We start from the raw sequence: 19,898 nt of genomic DNA, 5'->3' as shown, positions 1-19,898 counted from the left end.
GATGCAGAAGAGATAGTATTCACTATTTATGGTAGTCATAAATAAAAAAAAAAAAACATGGTAATTATTATTGTTATTACTATTGTTATTATATTAGAAATGGACTGTTACAAATTAATTCATTATAAAAGTAACAGCTTAGAAAGAAATATTGAAGAACTATTGGAACTTTTACAAACCCTCTTCTTTATGGATATTAGATTCAGCTCTTAATCATCCGATGATGTGGGAACATGCTACAGACAGCCATGGAAATGATCTGTACTTCATGAATAGAATAAAATACTTTCTAAAACTATCTAAAAATCATACAAAAATCATGACAAAAATAGAGGGGCCATAACTGCCTTTATAAGCTATACGCTCCATTTTCCTTATGTGAAAGGGAGAGGGAGAGAGAGACCCTAAGTGAACTATCTTTCCCAGAATAGTAACTACCCATGGAGAGTGGCTGTCGTATTTTGTTTTGTATCTTTCTATACTATTCAAAATTTCTGTCTCTTCACTTGTGTAGCTTTTTCAACAACAGCAAGGATTATCCGATTGGATAATTCTGGTATGTTTTCTATTTCATTTTATTCTTTGTACCCACTATATTTTTAAGTGAATAAATATTACATTACACAAAATTAAAACTGCAGTCTTAGTGTATTTTATGAACAATAATAAAATTAAACCTTTCAGAACATTTCAAATAAAGACAACTATTTGAACAAACTAGTCTTTAGACAACACTCTGTGAATTCTCAAGAAATGCCAGAATTGACAGAGCAAATGAGGATGATCTAGAATTAGAATGTAGCAAATACCTTTCCTAAAACAAATTTTCCAATAGCTCAAATTGCTGGAACAGAGTATGAGTATGGCCATTTTAATTTATTCTAACAATATAATAGTATGTCAGTTTCCACAGTGGTTCTTACTGTTTGTATGCATTATTGCATCAGGAAAAAAAAATCACTTAATACCTGTGAGCTTCATTTCTCCTCTGAAAAAGGGGCATAATCATGCCCACCTTTCAGAACTATAAAACATGTAAACATGCAAAACATGTCAGTAAATTATCTGAATATCACCTAGCACAAGGTGCTCAATAGATGTTGACCCAATTAAATGTCAGTGTCTAAGTGATTAACTGAGTTCACAGCTTTTTAGTGACCATGCCAGAATTAGAATTGCTGATTGAGTGCTTTCTATCATGCCAGGAGTATGAGTCTAGGCTTTGAGTTCTGGACGTCCTATCTGCTCAGACCGGCTTGTGCTGGCTCATGAGGATGCCTGTGTACAATACTCCTCCACCCTGCATTTGATGACTTTCTATTAGTAATTTAAAATTGTCCATGATGAGTATATTTATACCACAAAAATCAACAAATGCTATAAAATCAAGGATTTTGTTTATAGGGGAGCCATTTACTACTCACCAGCATACCACTAATCTAGGCTTGTAGATCTGGAACTAAGTGCACCAAGAGCATCTCTGTTGGTTTGAATAGGAGGAATATGATACAGACATCTCTTTGAGATGTCCCTAAGGACTTCAAGTCACAAATATCTATTTATAGTTAATATAGCACTCCCTGTGTGTTTAATTACCTTGTGGCAACTTTCAAATTAGGTGATTTTTGCTATATAAGTCTTCAGATATCTTTTTTTTTTTTAATTTTTGAGTATTTGTTTTCTGAATGTTGCATTTTCCCACATTTCCTGAAGACAGAATGAAAGGCTTAAAATCAGGGCACTGACTTTTTTTTCCCTCCATCTCTTTTCTGTTGCCAGTTCAGTGAATCTTCCCCCCAAGGCAGAATTAATTGTTCAGGCCTCTGTGTTCCCTACATTTTGCTCAAACTGTTAATATCACACTTATCACATTGTATTAGCGTCAGATTTTCCCTGCTTCTTTTCTTGGCAAGATCCTGAGCTGCTCAAAGACGTCCTGGTCACATTATTACCACTAGCACCTAGACTTCTACCTGGCTCACAGTAGAACACTCACCAGCAAAATACTCAGTTCACTTGAGCTGGTTCAGAAGAAAATGGATGCAGCCAGTTTATTTTGATAGAAATCTCTCAGTTAAAAGAGGGCTGCATTTTAGAAAGCTAAGGACAAATTATTTTTCGAGGTCACAAAAATATTTAACCAGTTCCTTCTCCAGTGAAATTCAAATTACATAACAAATGCAATAAGAGAAAGAAAAAACAGAACTGTGAGACGTTTGTCACAAAGTTACAGAGGCAGTGTACCCGAACTCTTGGTGTGTTACCAAGATCCTTACTTGGTGTTTTATAAAGACTGGCCTGAAGAGACTCTAGCTTTTGAGGATGAGGATAATCATACCAACCTTACCTAAATGCCAAGGCCGATGTGAGAATTAAATCATAAAAAAAAAATTTCTGAAATTTCCTTATAAATTATAACACAACAAACAATTAAAAAATATTATTCTATCTGCTGAGACTTACTTTGTAGAAAAATTGGAAATCTCTAACACTTCTATAACTCTGAGATCTTGTCACAGATTCAGTGTTGCCTTTATTTTTTATTTATTTACTTGTTTTTCTTACATAGAGTCCATGCCCAGAAATACAGCCCAATGTGGGCTTGAAGTCATGACCCTCAGATCAAGAACTGAGCTGAGATCAAGAGTTAAACGCTTAACCAACTGAGCCACCCAGGCACCCCTTAGTACTGCCTTTAGAAGCCTGTCTCCCCGTGCCAACATAAACACTCATCTAGAGTCACCATTGAATAAACCTAGTTTCCTACCTTCCTTTCAAGTTTTGGATTTTAAAAGCATCTGAATCTGAAATGTAATATCGTATTAACTAGTTGGTACTGCCATCTAGTGACTTCCATAAACCAATCAACTAACTTCATAAAATTTAGCTAACCAGATATTTAAACAAGTCAATGCATGAATATCCCCCCTTTCTGAAAGTGACATTTGTCTCTCATTTACATGAAGTGTTTTTGTGTGTGAGAAAGCTGCTGTTGAAAAATTTATTTTTATTTTTATTTTATTTTTTTTGAAAAAATGAACCAACACACCACTAATAAACTTGTTTCAGAATGCCTTTGCAGCGTTATAGCATTTAATATGAATTTTGCACTGTCTTAACGATTTCTGGCAAAACCTAAATCTTGATATCCATATTAGTGGCATTTCTTTTTCTGCATCAAGAGAGGAAGCGATGCTTTGGTGCCCTCACAGGCAGAATTATTCTGGATTTATTCAAACATTGCCAGTATGTCTTGACCCCCAATGACAGTAATCATGCAGCTGGAATCTGAGCAAAATGCCCTACCTCCTGTCTCATTTCTCAGCCATGTCTGTCTCTTGGCCAAGGACCACTGTCCGTAGAAATGGAATGGGGTCTGATACCATGTCCTGTAAGGTGCCATCTAAGGTCAGTGTGTGTTGGATGGCTCACATAATAATGCCAGGATTCCGCATGTAATGTAGGGTCAGCAGCCTGCACGCTACTTAAGGCATGTGCTTCAGAGATCATTCCTGAGAGAACTACGAATGAGAATTAGTAGAAGAATTAGTACAGAATTAGGCAGAAGAATTAGTAGAAGAATTAGTACAGAATTAGGCAAACTTCTATTTGCCTAAACCTCATAAATCTGGAGTCTACTTTTAATCACCCTTTTCTTATATCATGCTTTTTACCCAATGATAGCTTAAAAACCTATTGTGCAACTTTTTTCATTACCAATTTTTCTAGATGTAGCACTGTATCATTTCCTATATTGTAAAAGGATTAAGTTTAAAAAAAAAACTAAAAAGAAAACTGGGATTACCCAAATGCTTAAGGGATTTTGCTTTGTTTTTTAACTCTGATTTACCAAAGAAGATCAGGTCCTTCCCTCCTGTGCACTGTTAGCACCGTGTCTTACTGTCTGGAAGTATTTATTACAATAGTAATGAATTTTGGTTAGGCATCTGAAACATCTGCAACCCCCGCTAGAATGAAGGCAATTTAAGAGCAGGAATCCAGGGCTTCTGCCTAAGCCATCTCTCCCTCCCCAGAGTGCAGTGTCTTCCTGTATAAAGGAGGCACTCAAAGGAAGATTTATTGAATGTAAAATAAATGACCAATGTCTGAAGATTAGTCTTACAATTATTTCTTCTGTACATTACAGATTATAAACCACACCACAGAAAGTCTATCTCTACCATTTTCTCTAAACCTTAGCTCTATTAAACTGGATTTTTTACTAATGAGCTATTCAACTTTGTCCTTTCCAAGCGATCCCTTTTGTGCTCAATTTCCTCATTTGTGAAATCAGAATATTATAGTGAAAGGGTGATCATTTTTTTTTTATCTTCCTTCTATTAATTATGTCCTATTTCTTCTTTGTAGCTTATTGTCTTGGCCAGAACTAAAAGAACAATGCGAAGCAACAATGAGGTTGGAAGAAGGAGACACTGGGTTTTTAAAGACCTGCGCGACAGGCTCATCTGAAGCGCACCGATGTTTCCCAAGATGTGTTGTCTGAGTTCTTTCTGAGAAGTATCCTCCTAAGGGTTCTAAGATACTTCAAACTCTTAAAAGTTTAGGATCAAAATGAACAAAACTGGACAGAGGAAAAGCACAGTTCCTTTTGAACAAGCTGCTCTTTTAATACTTTAAATCTAAATCTTGAATTATAACGCAGCAATAAAATCATTTGAGTGCAGGCAATCAGTTGAAAAGGAGAGATGATCACATAGCCTTCTGAGGTAATAATTTGCAGGCAAGCCCATAGATTCAATGTTTTAAGTACTCTTTTCATATTTGATCAATGTAATCTTCTTGTTCATTTTAATGATGATGTTAACATGAGGCTGTCTGAATCCTTTGATTTACTGCTAATTGTCAATTTCCAAGCCCTGCTCTGCAGAGCCTCATGCTTGCATTCACAGATATAATTATGTGAACCATCTTTTTAGCAGTCCGGGCCATAGATTTAAAATGTAGGTAAAATAATAGCTTTGGGAAATAATTATTTTGAAAATCCAGGGTTTCTTTTCATGACTAAAAAAAAAAAAAAAAATCTAACAATAGTCTAACAATATATAGATGAATGCTTTGCCTTTATAGAACCACCCTTAATGTTTTTCTTCCATATGCTTTTGGGTATTTTACAAATGTTTTAAAAAGTGCTTATAAACCGTAAACAATTCTTCTCTTTGTCAATTACTTCACAAGAGAGACCAATTCTTCTCAGGAGCCCCTGCAATCACTGACCACTTCCAGGAATTTAATGAGATTCAAATTCTTCCATAGAACAACTACCTTAATTCTTGCTCAGTGAGCACATGTACAAAGTAGCCATAGATCAAAGAGAGAGGCCAAACCATCAATAGCAAAGATTAAAATTGAGCCCCTGATATAGACCCTTTCTCAAGGTGGCCAGAAGCCTGAGATGACAATATTTCAATCAGGGAGGGAGGAGCCAATTTTGTCACAGGAATCGATAAATATTCTGCATACAAATTTACTTTCGTTGTTCATGATGTCTCTGTCAAGACTGAGATTTGTGGAATTCCTCATTCATCATTGCAGTTTCTCACATAATAGAACTTCTGACAAAGGAAATAATTTTAAGGGGAAAGAAGAGCAGCAATATGGCTTCCCCTTAAGATTACCCACCACATGAGTGCTGTGAAGTGTGTAAACCTGGTGATTCACAGACCTGTACCCCTGGGGATAGAGTATTATGCCTCCATCAGAAAGGATGAATACCCAACTTTTGTAGCAACATGGACGGGACTGGAAGAGATTATGCTGAGTGAAATAAGTCAAGCAGAGAGAGTCAATTATCATATGGTTTCACTTATTTGTGGAGCATAACAAATAGCATGGAGGACATGGGGACTTAGAGTGGAGAAGGGAGTTGGGGGAAATTCGAAGGGGAGGTGAACCATGAGAGACTATGGACTCTGAAAAACAATCTGAGGGTTTTGAAGGGACGGGGGGTGGGAGGTTGGGGTACCAGGTGGTGGGTATTATAGAGGGCACGGATTGCATGGAGCACGGGGTGTGGTGCAAAAATAATGAATACTGTTATGCTGGAAATAAAAAATAAAAAAATAAAAAAATAAAATAAATAAATAAAAAATAAAAAAAAAAAAAAAAAAAAAAAGATTACCCACCACAGGGAACAAAACAAGCAGAGTACCATCAGCAAGAGAGCAGACTAGGAGGCCCCAGGCCTTGCTCCTCATCCAAAACTATGACTTAACCACTTCTAGAGTGAAAATAACTCTGGAAGAATTCCAGGGTCCAGGTTTGAAGCCACAGAAACCCCAGGGGGCAAAACAACTGAAAATAACTGTGTAGAAGAGAGTAGAAAAAGCAGCTTCATTTTCCCCTCATTACTCCATCCCCTAGACACAGCTCAGTGGTAAGATGAATCCTTCCAGCTTTGAGATCCCCTGTGGGGAAAAAGAGGACAAGATGACACCAGCAGTCCTCCCCACGCTCAGGGACTGCCTTCACCTGGAAGAACCGCAGCTTTTGGAGCCACCAGGGGCTCAAATTGCTGTATCTCTCCAGAGTTGGAGATATTGTATGCCCTCCCAACTGCCACCACCATGTACCACCCCTCAGTTGACACTGTTTTGCTCCCCAAGGACCAGAACCACCACACAACCCTGGACCCGGAACCCCTTACATCCAACTGTCCCAGTGCCTACATGTGTTTCTAGACCAGGTGCTATCATACCCCACCTCCCAGAACTGGTGCCCTTATATTCTCCTAAATCTAGCATTCACAGAACCTGTGTGCCCCCTGGATGGGTGCCATTACACACCCCATCCTGGTGGCCACTCTCATGCTTACCCACAGATATAAGACCTTCCCTATTGAAGCTGACATATAAACTCTGCACAGAGGTGACTGCTTCTTCTAGTAAAAGGACACCAATACAAGGCTACAAGGAACACAAAAAAATCAGGAAAAGAGGTAACACAAAAGGAAGACAAGAAAATTCTACTAACAGACCCGTAATATGGATCTATGAATTGCCTGACAAATAAGTCAAAATAATTATTTTAGAGAAGGTTGGTGAGCTTCTAGAAAACACAGACAACTCATTGACGCCAGAAAAACAATACATAAACAAAGTTCCACAAAAAGATAATTACAACAAAACAAAACAAACCACCACACAATTTAGTTTCTTATAAGGTTCTCTTTCTGGCTAGAGAAAACTGCCTTCTTGATTTGTCCTAACATGGCCCTCCTTTATTTGTACAGACAGAAAAAGAGTGTGTCTTCTCCTAAGTGTCTTCTTCCTCTTATAAAGACATCAGTCCTGTAGATTAAGGCCCTACCCTTATGACCTCATTCAACATTAATTGCCTCCCTAAAGGCTGTTTCCAAATAGAGTTAAAGCCTTAACATTTAAATTTTAGGGGACTGCAATCCATGCCATAACATTCTTCCCCCAAACCCTCCCCTGCCAAATTCCTGTGTTTCTCACGTGCAGCGTATATTTATCCTGAACCAATAGCTCCAAAATCTTAATACAACCTAGCATCAATCCCATGTCCAAAATATCATCCACATATCCTCTGAATCATGTATAGGTAAGACTTAAGGTTTGCTTTATCCTGAGACACATTCTTCCTCAGCTGTTACCTCTTGAACCCAGACAAATTATGCACTCCCAAAATACAATGTTGGGACAAGCATAGGATAGACACTCCCTTTGCAAATAGGAGCAATAGAAAGGAAAAAAGGGCAGTGTGCATCAAGAAAGTCCAAAACCTAGCAAGTCAATTCCAATAGATTTTGAGAATTCTACAGAATTCTACATGAAGATTGAGAAAAATCATCCCTGGACCAGTGGTTTGTCCTCAGCGGCTCAGTGGGTCAGCAGCATCACCCCAGGACCCTGAGACATGGCCCCATTCACCTCTTATCTTGACACCAAGGAAGTGGGCCCACCTTGCGAAAGTAAGGAGGAAACAGCCTTACCCATGGCTCTGTGGTGCAAGTGGTAGCCCTGATGAACTCTAAACTGCCTTTAGAGTCATTCTTCCCCTTTCCTGCATGACATATAGCGCACCTGCAGCTGGAAAACTTTATCCTCCTACCCGGTAGAACCCCTGAAGTCCAAAAACCTTCCTTAATTCAGATGATCTCTAACCATTTCAGTTCAAACTAGCAGTCTGTATTAGTATAATTTCATCTTTATATCTGGTTTCTGCTGACTGTTAATTTTAATCAACACACAACGCACAATCTCTTTATGGAGTGATTGCCCAGCCACACCCTTGGTGTTTCCTCCAGAATGTACTTTCTCCTTTCTTGCAATATGCATAGACAGAACTTTGCAAATCTTAAGGGTCTGGTTACTTTTCACTTAACAGTTTCTTTAATTTCTCTCTCCTCTCACACTTAACTGTAAGCATTCAAGAGAAACCAGGCTATTAGTTTAACAGTTAGCTTACAAACCTACTCATTAGGCTAAAGACAAAGGAATTGTACATAAGCACTGTACTTGAGTTAAAATTTTTCCCATAGCAGTATATGTTAATAATTCTAAAACCACATGTATAATGGAATTGAATGATTAAGTAAATGAATGGCAATGGTGGGAGCCAGGTTTCTCATGGTTGGAGTAGGGGGTTATAGTAAGCAATGGAAGACTATATTGATTTACATGGTATTGAATTAGAGTTCTCAACATCAGTATAAATTCACGTTTAGCTTATTATAGATAAAATTCTTACATATAGCAATATTTATGAATGTGTCTCATTAAAAAGAAACAGCAGCTCTAAAGTGGAGCCGCTTTTGCTAAGCCCCACCAAGACTTGATACCTAACCTAATTTCAGTTTCAGCCTCTCTCAAGAGTGGAATTTTAAACCAGTCTGGAATTTCCTGGCCAACACTAATGAGGACATCTACATGATAAAACCCCCTGTATTCCCTTAAGGGAAGGTCACCTTGCCTGAAATAATCTACCCTTTCAATTCCTTGTCCACCCCCCCCCCATAAAAGCCTTCTATTTTGTACAACTCCTCTGAGCTCCAACCATTTGCTAGATGAAAAGTGCTCAATTCATAAATTATTGAATAAAACCAATTAGACCCTCAAATTTACTCAGCTGAATTTTTCTTAACAATACACACACAGGTTAGTGTATGCATTGTCAGCTGAGAGGATATAAAAGAAATGACATCCCACTGGCAGTGAACAAACCTCTGAACAAGTTTCGGGTCTTGGTTTCTGGTACTATTCTCAAATAAAATGAGGGCTCCTTGGAGAAATGGCTGATTGTTAGACTGGAGCAGAAAACACACAAGATGAGCCTTTGGGCAACCAAGAAGTAAAATTGTATTGGATTATTACCCAAAGGATGAAATCGTTTTTGAGAATTTATGTTTTTAAAAATTATGAAAATCCATAAGTTCATTTAGGTATAAACAAATGACTAGATACATAAATGGGGGAGAACAGACAAATCACCCATGCAGAGTAATTAGAAATAATTTATATAGGTACTTTACCAGATGTTTCACTCTCACTAAGGGTAGTATAATTATCCACTCTTTACATATGTGCTACACTTCCTTCCAAAGGCTGCTGTCTGAAAAGAGTAGAAAAGCCTAACTTTGCAGTAGACTAACAAACTAACAAACTAACTACCTCAGCCAGATGAACAGAGTTAACATCAGTCGTGACAAGTCATGTGAATAGGAGTTATCCTTGATAAGATACGATGAGAATTGTGCTTGAACTCTGTTGTCTTTCTCGCAAAAAGCCTCAGTCCCAGTATAATAGTAAAAGACAAATTCCATCTGAAGAACATTTTGCAAAATTCCAAATCAGTACTCATGACAACTGTCAAGGTCATCAAAAACAACACTAGTGACTAAAACTGTCATAGCCAAGAGGAGCCTAAGGAGACATGTTGATAAAATGTAACGTGGTATTCTGGACAGGATTCTGGAATAGACAGAAAGTCATTAAGTAAAAACCAAAGAAATCTAAATAAAGTATGGGCTTTAGTTAATAATAGTGTATTGATAGTGGTTTTAATTACTATACTACCTGTACAATTTTTTTGTAAATCTAAAACAATTCTAAAATTAAAAAAGTTTATTTATAATAATCACTTAATTTCCTTCTCTCAAAATGAAAATATGTCTAGCACATACAGTTAGTTAAAACAGCAGACTTAAAAAGATGTTACAATAAACACAAATGCAATAATAATTGATATTTTTCATCAAAACCTTTCCAGATATTTATGAATGACCAAAAATGCCTAGAAATACATTTGCCAGAAGTTTCCAATTCTGCAGCTGTCTTGATGCATAAACTCAAACCTCCGCCCAGCTGGATAACCTTTTACTCTAGATTACCATGCTAAATTCATCTATGTATTCATTTTTAAGGGGTTTTGTGTATCTTATAATCTGCACTAATTATAAGATTTAAGACATTTTAAAAATTTATGTTCTAAGGTCATCCATACTGTGGTATAATAATTCACTTCTTATCACTATAAATGGTGAAAATAAAAACTTGTGTGCCTTGAATAGGTGCCCCTCCTTTTTTTTGTAATAGGAATTGTGTCTTTCTTGTTAACACATCTGTACACACATCTGTGCACCTCTAATAAATAGATTGGTACTTTGAATGTTAGCCACACGGAATGCTAACAGCTCCAAAATGAATAAAGGAATCCCTAATTCCTTCAGGCCAAAATACAGTGGCCCCCAAATGCTAAGTTTTTGCTAGGTGGTGGTAAACTTCCCAGTGGGGTGTTAAAGCACTGTCATTCATAAAGCTGCATAGTTAACTTAAATCTTTTGAGGGGCAGGGCAGATGGATGAATGAATAAATTGAGCGTAAAATTTTCAATACTCAGAGTCCCTAGGCACTGGAATAATGCGGAAACTCCTCTAACTTTTCATTTTAGAATTTCTAGTTTCTCAGAAAAACATAATTTGATGAAAATGTGTGTTATTTAATGATGTGTCTATATATAGCATTTCATCAAATAACAAAAAAAATAGAAATATAAAATGATAAAGGAGAGATTAGTTTTAGTTTTGTAGTCCACCAAGAAGGAAGCAAAGATTATCCATAATAAAAGTAAGAAATAATGTATGTGTACTGTACCACAACTCGAAGGGAGCTGACTCAACTACAGTAATAATTTAGAAATGATATAAAGATAAACATGCAATTATTAATTACACACATTCAGATGACAATTTTTTAAATGGGCTTTTATTGGGCTTATATACACTTATGAGGGGCTTCCCATAATGCTTAGAGAAAATTGACTAGCCTGCTCACATGGGAAGGGGAAGAAGATAATTCTAAAGTGAGATAATCTTTCCTCCATAGAGTCAAAGATACAATTATGAAAAAACCAGAGGGTTTTTCCTTAGGGAAAAAGTAACATAGCTCTCTGAGGCTGTCTTTACACATCCAGCAGTGTTAGGAATTGCTTCAATATTCAACAATTGAGCAAAGAAGCTTATCTTGGACTGAAGCAGTTGTTTGAATTTGACATCTTTTATTTTGTTTATTTGTGTTACTCTAAATTGGTTGTATGTATAAATTCGTGAAAGCCAAGTTCTTCAAGTATGTCAAAATTATTTGGCATTGTATCAGGCAAGTCCTTGAGTTTTAATTGCTACCTTTCTCAGACCTTCCTTTTCCAGGTGCTGCCCTGATTGCTCTTCAGCCAAAGCCAGCCAGGTGAGCCATACAAAAAAGGTTTAGCTCCACTGGGTGGTGAGATCTTGGTTAACTTTTATCGTTCTTAAACCAGTTTAAACTACCCAGGGCTAGTGCCTCATTTCCCATGAAACCTCAGCCTTGCTCTCATTTTAGTCTATGTGCTGCCAAAGCGAGCACTCAGCGTTTCTCTTAAACCATTTCTTCACATGCTCAGGATTGTACTTTTGTTGTTGATTTCTGACCTGCACTCTGGTCCCCACCGCTGGGACTTGATTGATACCTCTGTCATACAAATAATGAGACAGTTTATCCTGCACATAAGAGATGCTTCCTCAGATTGTTCCACACATAATAACCTATAAGAACTTGGTTGTTCCATATGTTAAAACTGCTGTGACTAGTAGAGAAGAAAACTAGGGTACAAACTTGCTTTGTCCTCTGCAATGGCAGTCAGCAATGCAAATCTTTAATCACATGGACGGTCAGGCTTGGAGTATATCACTATCAACATTTGAAAGTCTGGCTTGGAGGGAAAGAGGAAGCTGAGAGTAGTCTCATTTAGAAGAGAAGAGCAAGAGAAGCAATGCTGTTTGAGTTACAGCAGTGTAGTTCTACCTAATTTGAAGCAAAATCCTAGTGAGTGGTAGGGATTAGAGCTACTTTGCACTTACTTTGTTCAGAAGTATTCCTTTGATCTCAATACCAGTCTGAGATTGGACTGCATGGTTCCTGACTTTAGAAGTGTTGTAGTTATTTATTTGATACTCAAACTTTAGTTTCCCAAAGAAATTATCCTTTTTTGATAGGATACGGGCCTCTTCTTGGGTCACATATCTTACTGGCAACCATTGATCACTTTCTCATTCAAAGCTTTCGGGTTTTCTCCTGAGGCTTAAATGTGGCAACTATCCTGAATTTTGAAATCCACAAACAAATCTGCCATCTCTGTAATAAAGAATTTGCTAGCTTATCTACCTCTAACTCTTCACAGCCGTAATATAAGGGAAACTAGAGATACCATAATCCATTTTCTTTCTAAGATGTCATCACATGTTGCTTCTTTTGTTTTCTTTGTACTAGCGTGGAGATTACCTCATTTTCCTTAAAATCTTTCTTTTAATAACCTGGAGTCATTTTACACCATAGACTGCAATTCTCTTCAAATCATCAAAATAATAAAATTAGTCTATTTATGTAAAAGACTGGCTGCCTATATTGGAAAGATACCAAAACTTACTTTTAGTTTCAATATTAGAAATAACTAGGTAAACATATACAGCAAGAATAACTGAGGAGTAGTCTTCAGGGTATCTAGAAATTCTTTTGTTTTATTCTAAAAATTTTATCAGGGAAAATATTTTTTTCTTAAAGTAAACAATAGTACAAAATTGTACTTCTGTGCAGTTATGGAAGCACTCTTTAAAATTTTTCAGAAGCTACTATCCCTCATCTAAAACTAAGTATGTGACATTTAAATCATATTATGCTAAAAATTTTTCAATAATTTAGCTTAAAGAGGATTATTACCATGTAGACAAAACATTAATAATCTGATTAAACTTCATTTAAAGTGAATTTTCAATAATTCCTGTAATACTAACAGGTGAGGACACAACTTGATATAGGAAGACCCTAGCTAATAGAGTCCTTAGGCAATTTGTAGAAAGAGAAACCACTGCCCTCTAAAATTCCCCCTAAATACCAGCCTGAGGGAACCCACACAGAGAGAGTTGCAATAAACAAGAGGTCACCCTTTACAAAAGAAAACACAGGATACAAAGGAAACAAGCCACCATGTATGAGAGTCAGCAGAAAATGACAAACAAGAAACCTAAAACCACAAAGACATCTGATATCATTATATTTTGATGCTGAATACAAAATAAGTATGTTTACTATGTGAGAAGCACTTTTTTTAATTGAAATCATTGGAAAAAAGAAAAGTAAATATTGAATCTACACTCCAGCTTAACCTAGGAGCTTTGAAATTATTGTTTGAAAGCTTAGAAATAATTCTATCTAAATTGCAGAAAATTCAAATGGCTCAGGACTAATAAATCAGGAAATAAAGTCACAGAGAAACAAAGAGATGGAAAATAATGAGATATTATGAAATGCAGAGAATCATGATGAAGTCCCAATCAACCTCTAAATGGAATTTCAAAAGAAGATATTGGAAACAATGTAAAAGGAATAATATGGAAGAAACAATGCTGAAAAAAATGTTATTAAAAAAGTCATCATTTAAAGGGATATAAAATCAAGCAGGATAAAAAAAAAATCTACCTCTAGATGCACTGTGCTGCAACCATACAGAATATCCAAAAGATAAAAGATAAAATATTAAAACCATTCAGAGAAAAAAATGACATTAGCTTCAAGGAAATGGCAGTTAGACTAAAATTAATTCCTCAATATCAGCAAAATAATCAGAGAATATATAAATCCATATATCAATAACCATAATAAACATTAGTGCACTGACTTTCTAGTGAAAAGACTGGATGTATATTAAATAAATAAGCAAACAAACAAATCCTGCTATGTGTCATTTATAAGAAATACTTAAAACCTAAGAACACAGGGAGTTTGAAATTAAAACTACAGCCAAAAAAGGCTGATATACCTATATTACTGTTCTAGGATTCTCCATAGGTACAGAACCATTAGGATACAGAGAAAAGTAGATGGATATACAATTGTACATCTATCTACAAAAGTAGATAGATATACAATTATGGGATGATTCATGTAGTTATGGAAGTCAAGAAATCCTACAACATGCTATCTGCAAGCTGGAGAACCAGGAAAACCTGTAGCTTAATTCAGTCTGAGTGCTAAGGCCTGCAAACCAGAAGCTCTGAGAAGCAATAGATGCACTTCCCAGCTCAAGAAGAGAGAATAGGAATTCATCCTCCATTTGCCTTTTTGCTCCATTCTGGCTTCCGAAGGCTTGAGTGATGCCCATTCACATTGGTGAGGGTACAACTTGTTATTTGGGCTACTAAATCAAATGCTAATCTCTTCTAGAAACACCCTCACAGACATAGCCAAAAGTAATGTTTTGCCAGCTATCTGAACATCCTTTATCCCAGTCTAGGTAACATATTAAAATAACCATCACAATTACTATTTTTTATTGTGTTATTCACATTATTAGTTTTTGAAATAGTGTTCCATGATTCATTGTTTGCGTACAATTACTATTAAAAAATGGACAAAGTGGGGTGCCTGGATGGCTCCGTCAGTTAAGTATTTGCCTTTGGCTCAGGTCATGATCCTGGGGTCCTGGGATGGAGTCCCGCACCAGGCTTCCTGCTCAGTAGGGACCTACTTCTCCTTCTGCCTGCCATTGTCCTCCTGCTCACTCTCTCTATCTCAAACAGATAGATAAAATTTTTTTTAATTCAAAATAAAAAACTGACAGAGGTATAAGAAAAAATATGCCTTAAGACTGAAAGCCATGCCAAAGAATGAGTCACTGTAACAGAAGTTCCAGCATCAGGCAAATCAAATAAAATCAAATCATTATGCACTTAATAATAGCTTCAAAAACTGAAAAGAAAAATTAACAAATCCACTGTCATTGTCATTGGTATATTTAATCATCCCTCATGCTTGATATATATGGACAGATATAGTACCCTATACACAACAACTATGGACACCCACAGTATCTTCACACTTATTTTTGGAACATTTATAGAAACTAGATATGAGAACAACAGCCACAAAAAACAACTTAAATTTTTTTCAGATAATACATATAATACAAAACATGGGGAGGAGATTCTTATAATCTATATTTTATATAATCATGTGAGAGAATGGTAGAAGCATTACCTTGTGAAAGTATTTCTAAAGTACTTTCACCTAAAACCACAGAGTACTTTCACCTCAAATTACTTGGTGACCTTCAGCAAGTGACTTTACCTTTCTGAGCCTGCTTCCTTGTGTGCAAAGTGGGGCTAATTTTGCCCTCTTGGAAGGGTTGGGAGGGTTTTGAACAATGAATGTAGGGCACATAATCAGCCCTTAAAAGCGGTTTTGTTCTATGATTAATCTTTACATTTCATACTTGATGTTTGATACTTATCAAACATAAAATTTTATATACAAAATATTTCATACTTTTAGCAGAATGAAATATATGCAACAGCCAATCAGCACATAAAATGATGTTCAGTGTCGTTAGTCACTAAGGAAATGCAAGCCCAATCTACAGTGGGATACCACTTTACACCGATTTAGATGGCTATTAGTAAATGAATAAAAGAAGGAAGGAAGAAAGGAAGGAAGGAAGGTAGGTAGGTGGGTGCAAGCTAGCGCTGGTGAGGATGTTGGAACATTTGTGCATTGCTGGTGGGAATGTAAAATGTTGTAGCCAATGTGAAAAACAGTTTGGCAGTTCCTCAAAACGGAGAACTACCATATAATTCAACAATTTTACTCTTACCTATATACTTAAAAGAACTGCAAGCAAGGACTTACACAGTTGTACAACAAGGTTCATAGCAGCATTATTTACAATAGTCCAAAGGTGAACAACCTAAGTGTTTATGAACAGATGAATATATAAACAAAATGCGGTGTATATATATTTATATATGCAATGGAATATTATTCAGTCATAAAAAGGAATAAATTTCTGATATATGCTATAACACAGATGAACCTGAAAACATGCTAAATGAAATAAGCCAGCCAACGACAAATATTGCTTGACTCCACTTGCATGAGTTACCTAGAACAGACAAATTCATAGAGACAGAAAGTAGATAAGAAGTTAATAGGAACTGAGGGAAGAAGGAAATAGGTAGTTATTATTTCATGTGTACAGAATTTCTATTTGGAAGAGTGAAAAAGTTTTAGGTACAGATGGTGCTTTTGGTTGCACAACATTGCAAAAATTCTTAGAACCACTTAATTGTACACTTAAAATTAGTTAAAATGCTAAGTTTTATGTTACATATATTTAAACACAATAAAAGATTCTTCGTAAAAAAAGAATTCTACAGATCCAAAATTATTGACAAGGAACAATCTCCCAGACATATTAAGTTAAAAAAGCAAGATGCAGAATGGTGTGTATAGACTATTCTCCCAGTTTCAAGGAAAAAAGTAGAGGCTTTCTATACACATCTGCACACACCTGCACACAGATATATGTAAAGAGATTTTTCTAGAAAGCCACCAAAGAAACTGATAACTATGGTTTTCTGTGAAGTGCAAGATGGGTGGAAGGGTGATTTACATTAGATTTTTAATTTACTTACCACATGTGTATCACCCTATTAAAAATAAATGAGACTCAAAATTAGAGACTTTTAGGAAATTGTAAGAATTTTAGAAAAAATAAACTTCTGGAAATGCATACAAGTGACTGGATGGGGAAGACCAGAGTTAACAATACCGGTTGAACGATTTTTAATTTTGTAAACATGTAACAGTTAGCTTCTGAACAAAAACTCTGGCACTGGCAAGGAAATTGAAAATTATCTTAAATATTGATTAATTAGATATAAAGGATAAAGAAGAAATGAAAATACAAAGATAATTTCTAATTTGGGGGTCTGCTTGACTAAGAAGTTGACTGTCAATTCCTTAATTACTAAGTAATAATTACTTATTATGAATGATAAAGAAATAATAAAGAAAATGTTCTACATCTATTGATTTATTCCTCAAACATCTATCAAGCACCTATATTGTGCTTCCAGGCACTGGGCTACCACTGGGGACAGAGATGAAGAAGCACAGCTTCCACTACCAAGACACAGTTTGTGGGGAAGACAAATGTGAACAGAAAGTCCCAGTATAATAAAATAAATGTTGTAATACTCTCACAATCAATGTAGAGAGAACACAGAGTGAGGGGAAGTCAACTTAAAAGTGGGATTGATAAGAGCTTTAAAAGAGGAGGTACAATCTCAACAACAAAATCAGCCTTTGAAGGGGTGATTGAGAACCACCCTAGACAAGGACAGAAATACCAAGTAGAAGAAGTGGGTTTGGCATTTTTCGGAAGTCATGAGAACTTCAGATGTCTGGAGAGCAGAGTGAAAGCAGATAAGAGCACAGAGAAACAGGAAGCCTCCCAGGTCCCTGAAAACAACATATGCAAAAATCAGCTCATGAGTTGCTCATAAAAACCTGCTGCTCCTGCTGACTGTATCATTTGGTTTTAGGCATTACATCCTAAGCATATCCACTTGTGATTTATAGTTTTGATCATTTTTTGTCCTGCGCCTTGCCAGTTTCCTCCCTAACGCGTGTGTGTGTGTGTGTATTTTTTTCCTTCCCTGAGGCTAAAACTCCCACTTGTTGAGGTGGGGCCGTGGGGGAGGTGAAGGGTGAGTGAGAATAATAGTGATTCTGTCCTCATGCTTCCAAGCAGGCTGAGGAAGAGGGAGATTTTGGAGAAGATGGCAGAGACTTTTCAAAAACACATAGCTAAGGACCTGAAGGCTCAGTCATTCATAAGACCTTAGTAAGAGCTGTTGGGAGTTGGGGGTGGGGGAGTGCTTGTCCACCCACCGTGACCACAGAGGTGAGAATGACCATGCAGTTTTCAGTCTCCTGCCTCAATGACAAGGCTGCAAAATGCCATTACTCAAATAATGAAATCAGTACGTAGGTGGGACATCAGTCAACGACCAAGAGAATTAACGGAGAGACATAGGAAAGTGTACTCCAGGGATGATCACTGTGTGCACTAAAGGCATTTCATCATACCTGACTTGAAAATGTTAAGTACCACAGTTTTCAGCCTTCCTTCCTCCCTCTCACCTTCTTCTCTTTCTCTCTGATGCAAACAGCGCATACTGACACGCAACAGAAATCAGCAAACATATCTGTCATGAAGACCTGGTTGTTGCAAGTATGTCTTACAGGTAATAAAATAAAAATATTACTAATAATGGATAATATTTGAGAATATACACTGTTCTAAGTGTTTATTATGGCTTGGTTTTGTTTTTATTCATTATAAACCTTCAAGGTAGGTGTCACTGTTAACACCTATTTTTAGAGATGAGAAAACGGAGACATGAAGAGCTTGAATAAATTGCCCAAGGTCATACAGCTAATAAGAGACAGAGCTAAGATTTGAACTGGAACAATCAGGTTCTGGTGTCTGGCCTTTTAAACATGACACTATAAAACTCCTGGCTAACATTACTCTGAGCCATCAAATGAAATATGAGTATAACTTCAAGAACCTTATAACTTTTAACAAGAACTTTAGTTGGTAAACAAATTTGCAGTGATGGGATCATACAGCTTCTATTACAATGGCCAACATACTTGTCGCCTAGCTTGACCATGGAGATACTAGCCTCAATATTCTTTCATAACTTTATAAATTAATTGCCTCATTATATATAACCTCTGAAGTCAAGACTTTTTTATGAGAATCTTGGATATGCTGTATTTTTGTAGTTAGAATTAAAATATATTAGGTATTTTTTTAGAAAGAAATAGGACATGAAAATGGGAAGTAAATAATCCACATGCTTTTGCTTATAAGAAATTATAAATTACATTATTTCTTATCAAATCATAATACTATAAACCCATAGAAATCTGAATTGAAAAATGTTAACTCTCCTTATGCTTATCCTTTCTGCAATTTCTGTCATTATTTTTGGTTAATGGTCTAAAGGCAGCTGTAATCTTCCTTAGAATTTTAAACTTGTGGAAATCTGAGAAATAAACACATATATTTATGAATGATACACTGTATTTTTTTTTACACTTTTCTTCCCAGTATTTTTTCTTTTCAAAAAAGACTTTATACCTTTCTGTTAGCTTGTTAGGCACTAAGGTCTTTTCAGTGTTTCAAAAATGCCATATGTCACGACGACATTTTATAAATGGCACATTTGCTCCAGTGCCTACGTTTAGCAAAATACCTCTTAGTGCAGTTCATGATTCTTACCAATCGAGACCGGGAAAAGGATGCTGTCACCAAAAGGTATTCATTATATTTCAAGAAGGCAATATTAAGTCAAAGGAAGCAGACCAATTTCATGACATTTTACACAAAGGAGAATGTCCTTGGCGATGGATGACAGAGATTTGTAAAATGTACGCTATAATTAAAATTGTAACCATGGGTTCATGATTTTCTACAGATACCATAAGCTACATTAATTGACTAGGTGGAATTTCAAATTAGCAAAGTACTATAATGAA

This window comes from Mustela erminea, chromosome 2 (genome assembly GCF_009829155.1).
Source record: "Mustela erminea isolate mMusErm1 chromosome 2, mMusErm1.Pri, whole genome shotgun sequence".
Taxonomy (NCBI): Eukaryota; Metazoa; Chordata; class Mammalia; order Carnivora; family Mustelidae; genus Mustela; species Mustela erminea.
This window is presented reverse-complemented; position numbering follows the sequence as displayed.